This window comes from Lactuca virosa, chromosome 1, assembly GCF_052849685.1.
Source record: "Lactuca virosa cultivar CGN04683 chromosome 1, Lactuca_virosa_CGN04683_v6, whole genome shotgun sequence".
Classification (NCBI taxonomy): domain Eukaryota; kingdom Viridiplantae; phylum Streptophyta; class Magnoliopsida; order Asterales; family Asteraceae; genus Lactuca; species Lactuca virosa.
In genome coordinates, this window is record NC_136426.1 from 227,317,089 (window position 1) to 227,326,054 (window position 8,966).

General features: G+C 34.4%; 1 long non-coding RNA gene across 1 annotated transcript; it reads left to right on the top strand.

Annotated features, from left to right (window-relative positions):
• Window positions 1-397: 397 nt before the first annotated feature.
• Window positions 398-1,523, top strand: LOC145108860 (uncharacterized). Its single transcript, XR_013708612.1, has 4 exons — window positions 398-497; window positions 575-880; window positions 962-1,069; window positions 1,169-1,523. It is a non-coding gene; the product is annotated as an uncharacterized LOC145108860 (long non-coding RNA).
• Window positions 1,524-8,966: the final 7,443 nt, after the last annotated feature.

Genomic DNA, 8,966 nt, shown 5'->3' on the forward strand with positions numbered 1-8,966 from the left:
TCTACACTACCATCCTCCACAACTACAGTAACTACCACACCCTCCTTAAGTAAATGAACTACCACAACCTCAACATATACATCTATCCCAACACCTACCCCAGAATATACCCTATCAACAACACCTATCCCATAATCTACCCCATCACCAACACAACCAACCATGAATGGATATGTAGTGGAAAGTGTAGAAGGTGAAAACAATTCCTCTGAAGATTGTGGACCAGATGGACGTTTAAATGTTCATGTTTCGAAAAAATACGTGAGTTACCAATCAAATCTTAATTACAACGTTTTCTATGTATAACCTTTTGGTTTACAAGTGCATATTTATTCATAACTTAACACATCACATGATTAATTACTTGCAGGCTAATGTCACCCGACCCTTGTGCACACTTTATTAGTTTGTCATTTTTTCAAAGAGTAGATCCAAAAGGGTACGCTTGGGGGAAAGTAAGCAAAGAAATGCACAAATTATATTGAGAGGAGTTTCAGGTAATTAATTATATGTCATAAATTGTTGTTTGGTAAACATTTACACTTAAACTTATGTTTATATTGTTAATGTGTAGAAAAAATGTTGTTGGGATGAAACAATAGACTCGCTGGTGAAGCAAGCTTGGGCAAGGAAAGGACCACAAAGTTATGGTCAATATCTCTTCAACATGCGGAGCCCAAAAAGAAACAAACATGGCTTTAAACCTGCTCATATTCCACAGGAAGTATGGAACTCCTAGCAATTAAAATGGAATACAGAAGAATACAAGCTAAAATCTGAGCAGAACAAGAAAAATTGGCGTAATGGTGTGGCTGATGGACTAGCAAAACCTACACATAACGCTGGATCCGAAAGTCATTTGAAGATAGCTTCTGATTTGGTAATTTCTTTAATGGTACATCGTATCAATGTTTATATATGTTTATCTGTATATTTGACATTTTATATGGTATTTATGTAGAAGAGGAAATTAGGACATGATCCACCCCATAGTGAATTGTTCCTGCATACACACACGAAGAATCACGATTGAGTCACTTTCACAAATGAAAAAGATAGACAAATTCATGTAATATTCATTTCAGTGTTAAACTTTTATATTTTAGCTACTCCATAATATCATTCATAAATTTGATATCTTTTAAGTTATAATATTTTTATTTTGTAGGCGGCCTATACAAAAAAACGGGAAGAGTTGGAAGCTGAAGGTGTTGAATTTGAGGAGGACAAGCTATTTTATGCTGTTGTTGGTGGTCATGATAAAAAAAGAAGACTTTATGGATTAGGCTCTTTTGCAAAGGCGGTTCCCAATAGGAACGGTAAAACGAATGTATCTTACATTCCGGAAAAAATGATGAAATAGAATAAATGAGGGAGCTTGTTGCTAAACAACAACAGCAAAACGAAGAGCTTAAAGAAAAGATGAACGCCCAACAAAAGGAAAACAAAGCAAGGGTTGGGCATCTTGAAAAACAACTTCAAACGGCATTGGATCTTATTAATGTCTTTACAAAACAACAACAGTAGTAGGTTGATATATGTTTATTGCAGATTATGTATTTTAGAGTAGCAACTTTCTTTCTTCCATGTAATAAATAATTATTGTATTATTTTATGATATAATGGTTTTGATTTTTTTTTTTGTTTTTCATATATTAATACAAAATGATTTGGATATAATTTATGAATCAATTATCCATAGGTCCATATGGAATCTGGTATATAATATACACCACTAAAATTGCTAGGGATTCATGACCACATAATTTGCTAGGAAGTCATCAAACGGAATTTGCTAGGGATTCATGACCACAGAATTTGCTAGGAAGTCATCAAACGGAATTTGCTAGGGATTCAGCACGACAGAATTTGCTACGGAATCACCACCATAGAATTTACTAGGGAATGACCACCATGGAATTTACTAGGGAATGACCACTACATAATTTACTAGCGAATCACAACCACAGAATTTGCTAGGGATTCATCACCACAAAATTTGCTAGGGAATCATCACCACAGAATTTGCTAGGGAATCACCACCACGACATTTATGATGGAATAACTACCACAGATTGTGCGATGGAATCCTACTACGGAATACACGACGGAATACCACCTACCACAGATTTCATTCCGTTGTCACATTTGTGATGAAATTATCTTTTCCGTTGCAAACCCTCGCTACAACGTTTTTAGGGACGGAAATAGGTCGTTGCAAATTCCGTCGCTATTCGTCTTTTGCAATGGAATTTCAGCTTTTCGCAACGGATTCCTTCCATAGCAAAAATGCGTTTTTCTTGTAGTGAACATCTAGACCTTCAAAACGTCGTCCTCTATACTTGATCTTCTGAATTTTTCTTATTTTCTGATCCCCTCTTGCTTTGGATAGATTTGGGAGTCTATATATAGTTTTCCAGAATCGACTTAAATCACGACGAGATTTGAAATCTCTGTGAGAAATAAAAGAATTCATAAATTATCTGTAGATTCTTCATATTTGTTTTCATGCTTAATTCTACCAGTCATTCTTGCTCAATACTTCACGAAATTATGTCTAAAATGACCCTTTTCAGCTACTATGTCACCAACATGCTCTTTTCAGCTACAAAATGTGAATATATAGCGATTAAGTACCTTTTGTACTATTTTAGTTATAGAAATGGATCTGAAATGTCCCTTAAAATATGTATAATATTTTCTTATCCTATTTTAGTTACAAAAAATCTCATATTTTTCATGTATCCGTGATCTTTCCTCAAATCATGTCTTTTCATTGGAATCATCTAATTCCATATTCCATCTACCCAACGAAATTTCTTTACAATTCATGATCTTCATGACTAATTCATACTATTTTATGGAATATCACGTGACCCTAAATGTTACATTCCATCAAAATATATTGGGAAGTAGCCCTTCCCCATTAATTTCATGATAAGAATACTAAGCTCGGTTCGAAATAACTTTTCCATCAAAGCACTATTCACTACTAGAAGTAAACTTTCTAGTAAAATATCAATTATTGTTTAAAGTAACCTTTCCCTCTAAACACTAATAATTATTAAAATATTCATTTTTAATGGATTAATCGTTACCGCTGGATGTAACCCCTTTCATTAAATCACTCATCATCGTTGGAAGTAAACCATTCCGATGAACCACCATTATCATTGGAAGTTACCCTTCCTACCGACTATTCCTTACCATTGGAAGTAACCTTCCAATAGACCATGCGTTACCTTTGGAAGTAACGCTTCCAATAGACCATTCATTACTGTTGGAAGTAACCCTTCCAACAGACTACTCGTCAATATTGAAAGTAACCCTTCCAAAAGACTACCCCTTATTATTAGAAGTAACCCTCCCAATAATGCAACTCATCAATGTTTTAAGTAACCCTCCCAACAAAGAAACACATCACTGTTGGAAATAACCCTCCTAACAGAGCAAATCATCATTTTTGGAAATAACCCTCCCAACCGTAAAACACATCATTGTTAGAAGTAACCCTTCCAACAGAGAAACCATCACTGTTGGAAGTAACCCTCCCAACAGAGAAATCATTTTCCAATCTATCTCATTGTTAGAAAGTAATCCCTCTTAACAAATCCACATATACAAGCAAACTCATCACAAACATTTTCCAATACATCTCCTTGTTAGAAAGTTATCCCTTCTTATCCATCACATTATCAGAAAGTAAACCCTTTCCAATAAAGTTCATTGCTAAGAAGTAACCGTTCTCAGCAAATCCACCATATTTGTTAGAAGTACCTCTTCTACAAAGTCTCAATCACTGTTGGAATAATCCTTCCAACAATATGCTTTTGTTAGAAAGTAACCCATTTCCAACAAAAGTCCTCGCCATGAAGTAACCCTTTCTACGAAGTTCATAAACAAACACCAATGACTGTTGGAAGTAAACATTCCAATAGAGCACCGATTATTGTTAGTAGTAAGCCTTCTAACAATACGCTTACTAGGAAGTAACCCTTACTAGCCAACATTTTATCACCATTTGAGTAAACTACTTAATTTGATATTCCTGGTCATACAACTGGCCTCTTTTTATTCTAATTAAAGAAAATATATTTCTTATATTTCTATAACAATTTTACATAACTGCTAAATATCATTCACATTATCTTTCGGTTATCTACCGATCAACCCTTAGGGTTGATCACAAAATGATACCCTACCAAACCTTATTAATTGGTAAGATAATTCAACTCATTAAGGTATCCCTCGACTTCTACATTACATAGGATGTATAATCCTATGTAGCGATGTCTCTTATCCCTCCTCGGGATATTACTAACTCTTTATCCTTTCATGGGATATAACAAATTCATTCATTATCTATGACCTAATACTAACCACTTCTGGAAAACACCAAACAAGGTCTTCTAACACACCTTGCGATTTCAATCACATTCTATGACTAAAAACATTAACCTCTTCCAGAAAATAACCATCCCGACAAGGCCCCATAATTAGTCCTTATATAGACCACTAACCCAACTGGTTAACAACCGTTATCTATGCACCATGAGATATCTAATCTCATAATAATCATCAGGGAAATCCATACCCTCTTTGACACTACTTTGCACTGGGTAAAAACATCCCAATAGTGTATCCGCCTTCCAAATCTTGATTCTCGGAAAACATTATGATTCAATCAAGTCACAATGAGTTCCATGTGTCTGTAGTGATATGTGCCCATAACATTACATGCACATTATAGTCGTATAGTCTCAAGTTCACAATTTTGTTTTACCAATTCACCAGTTCAAACAAGTTAATCTTTTCCTTTTCCCAACACATTCTCTATATGAAAATTTAGGAAGTACACCATTCTTTTTAATATCAACATGCAAACCAGCATGTCAACTTCTATCAATTTCATATCCTCATAAAATAGGTTTACTCTCTAATACCATTAAGAAATCAGACGATACTTGTCACGCATTAGAACAAATTTGATGCCACTTGCCAAGCTCTGATGGCCCTTGTTAGGAAGTAATGTAGATAACACACGAAACTAAAAGCACACAAAGACACAATATTTACATGGTTCAGTCAAGGTGACCTACGTCCACGGCTAGGATGGGAGTATTCTTTATTCATAGAGTTCTCAAACAGAGATTACAAGTACAACTCAATGGATACAAAAGACACAAACAAATAACTAGCAGACATCCCTATTTGTAGTGAAGGGATCAAACTTAAAACCCTAATGGGCCAAGCCCATTGGCCCATGAATGGAATCAACCAATCACAATCCGCCATGTAGTACCTTCTAGGATCTTCAACCTCATGCGCATCAACCATGAGCATCATCGATGAGCATTATCCACGAGCATCGTCGATGAGCGTCATCCATGAGCATCATCGATGAGCGTCTTCCATGAGCATCATTGATGAGCATATTCAATGAGCATCATCGATGAGCATCTTCCATGAGCAACATCGATGAGCATCTTCCATGAGCATCATCCATGAGCATCTTCCACCAGCATCATCCATGACTATCATAGCATAAGTGGCTCATCAAGGGATACCATATATCATCAAAGAACACATGGGGCATACCTTGATCATAGAGTGGCACATCTACCTCCAAAGATGGCACATCTACTTCTAGATGGCGCATATTGATCATGGAGCATCACAAAATGCTCAATTCCCTTCCTTGGTGATCCATACCCCATTTTAGAAGATTTGTTCCTTTGTCACTTGATCCGTTCCTTTGTCTGATGATCCATCATCTTATCAGATGATCCATTCCTTTTTCACATGCTCCATGAACCCCAAGTGATCCATTGAACTCAAACGCTCCATGAGAATGCTCCAAATTCTCAAGTCACATTTAACAAATACGAATATTCATACCTTACTTACTGAATATACATTCACTTGAGGTTTTACCAAATCGACATCACCACGCCGTAACCATATCCTGACCGCGCAACATCCATAGTCACTATCCATATATAATAACGTACTTAACATACGTGTCGTGTACCCTTTACTATCGTGCTGCGTTCTCAAAGTATATTACGTTTTTTTTATCACTCCTTATCAATATAAGACTTAGTTTAATTTCTTAATGAGCCACTTATATAGGTGGTCCTACATTTCACTGGGTAATTACTATGACATCTCTAATTTTTACGACCAAATAAAACTTTTTATTTGTGCTTATTCAAAACAGGGTATTCTTTGAAAGGATATTTTAGTGCGGAATTGTCCCAAAACATTTTTCTTTTAGATAAAATTAATACTTGATCATTTATGATGAAACGTTTTGTTTTCATTAATATTAAAAACCCTTGGACGTCATAATCGATATATGTCACACCCCCAAACCTGACGGCGGAAACGTCCGGGGGTGGATGACTTCATGTTTAAGTATCACAACACATGCATCATAGTAATCAAAGTACAACAAGCATTGAATTAATAAGTATAAGTTCTTACATAAGTGTTCAAACATTGTATATTGACACCAAGAGTTATATAACCAAAAGATAGAAGACATGACTCTATACTGCTGCGTCTTCTCCAAAAACTCTGAGGATGTACCTGTCTACTGGTTCCCTGAGAATACAAGTATTTTTAAAAAAGAGTATCAACATAAAAGTTGAGTGAGTGCATAAGTATTTATGTTTAAAGTTTGTTTTCTGTTCCTTGAGTATGTTTACTGTTCCAGAAAATCCTATATTTTCTGATGTAATTGAAAAGTAGTTTTAATTCCATAAAACCATTCGGTGTAAGTGTCATTGTACTTATAAAATAGTATAACATAGTTTTAGTTCACAATAAGACTATAAGAAGACTGTTTTATATATTGTTATGTTTTATTTTTTATAAACCGGTACTTTATAGATGTACCCTTTTTAATAAAACCCGGTACTTTGCAGATGTACCCCGGTACTTTGTAGATGTACCCTTTTTAATAAAACCAGTACTTTGCAGATGTACCCCGGTACTTTGTAGATGTACCACATATATAACCCGGTACTTTGCAGATGTACCTCAGTACTTTGTAGATGTACCCCATATATAACCCGATACTTTGTAGATGTACCCCGATACTTTGTATTTGTACTCCATTAATATATTATCCATATACTAAAAGTATTATTCATATCTTATTGTAAATAAATGAATTGATAGTACGTTCCTTTCCTAGTATACTTGGAATGTAAAGTATATGTACGTGAATACTACATGTGTGTTTAGTTTTGTATTGTTTCTTTGTCTGGGTAAAGTAGTGTAAATTGTATATTTGACTTAGTAAAATAGCCTTCTTGAATCATAAATTATACCTATTATAATTTATATGTACGTTCTGTATTAGTACGAACTGTTCATGAATACACCCCTTTGCTCGACATGTTATAAAAGGGTGTTGAAACTGAATGAAACAACTTTTATATTTATATACATATAATAAAAATATATAACTAAAATTTAAATGACATTCGGACAAATAACTGTACCCTAAGCCCACATCCAAACAAGGAAAAAGAAATAAAGCGAGTTATTAGTCCTAAGCCCTTTCAATCTTATATATATATATATATATATATATATATATATATATATATATATATATATATATATATATATATATATATATATGATTTTTGGCAAATATAAGTTTAAAAAGAGTTTGTAAAACATTTTAAAAGAATTATCAATATTTAAAAGATTTTTGGTGACTTGATGTCATTTTTGAAGTATTTAGAAATCATTTGTTTGTAACACAATTTCCTTGTGTTAGACTTGTATTTCCCCCCTTAAAACTGTAAAACTAGTAAAAATGCAGGGGTATGAACTCACCTTTTGTATGTATTTCGATTGAAGGTTCGATATAGGATGTTATTTCTACAAGTGAATCCCCGTAGCAAAGCCGAGTCCTAATTAGCATTTTATGTAATATACATGTATACAATTAGTGAACATATTTGGCAAATATGTTAAGGAAACAACCTAATATGTAAGATTCACTTACAAATAGGGGTGTTACAAGGAAATTGTGAGGTTGTTTGGGGTTTACGGCCAGAAGAGAGAGTTTGCGGCCACCTTTAAGTGTGTGTTCTTGGTGAAACCAAGAAGATTCAAAGGGTTTACGGCCCAAAGATATGAAGTTTGGAAGATGTTTGCTTGGAGAAACGGAGAACACTCGGTGTTCTTGGCAAGATCCGAAGAAGATTCAAAGGAATTTGGATGATAGTTGAGAGAGTATGAGAGTTGTCGGTTGATGTTCTTGAGAGAGAAGTGTGAGTTTTCGGCTAGAATTGTAAGAGTGAGAGAAAAATTCGGACTTCTCATATATATATATATATATATATATATATATATATATATATATATATATATATATATATATATATATATATATATATATACATGCGAGTTTGCGGCCGAAAATACTTTTCGAGGAGATAAGATCTTCGAGTTCACGGTTGCGAACCTCGTTTGCGGTCCCAGGGTTTACCGCCTAAGCGAAGGTTTGCGGCTCGGATGAAGGAGGCTGCGAAGGCTGTTTGCGGTTCCTGCGAAGCTTCTCAGACTTTGGATGTTTTTGCTTCTTTATTTTAACAACACTTTTACCAAGTGTTTAAATGTATCAAATAGTTTAATTTAACTTTATTAATTTAACAAAGCACTAAATTTGACTTTTGTTGACTTTTACAATGTAGAAAATAACGGGATGTTACAATACACAATACATAACCATAAATGAGTTATTACATGCCTTACACAAGTTCATTACACTATCATTCTTAATCTCCTTATATCACTCAACGCCTTACAATCATTATCCCAATGCCTTCGTACCGTTAGCTGTGATACAAATAAACTGAGTGGGTCATGCTTTGGAGCCTGGTGAGTACATAAGGTTTTCAACACACAATAATATAATTAAATCTTTTAAATATATATTTCAC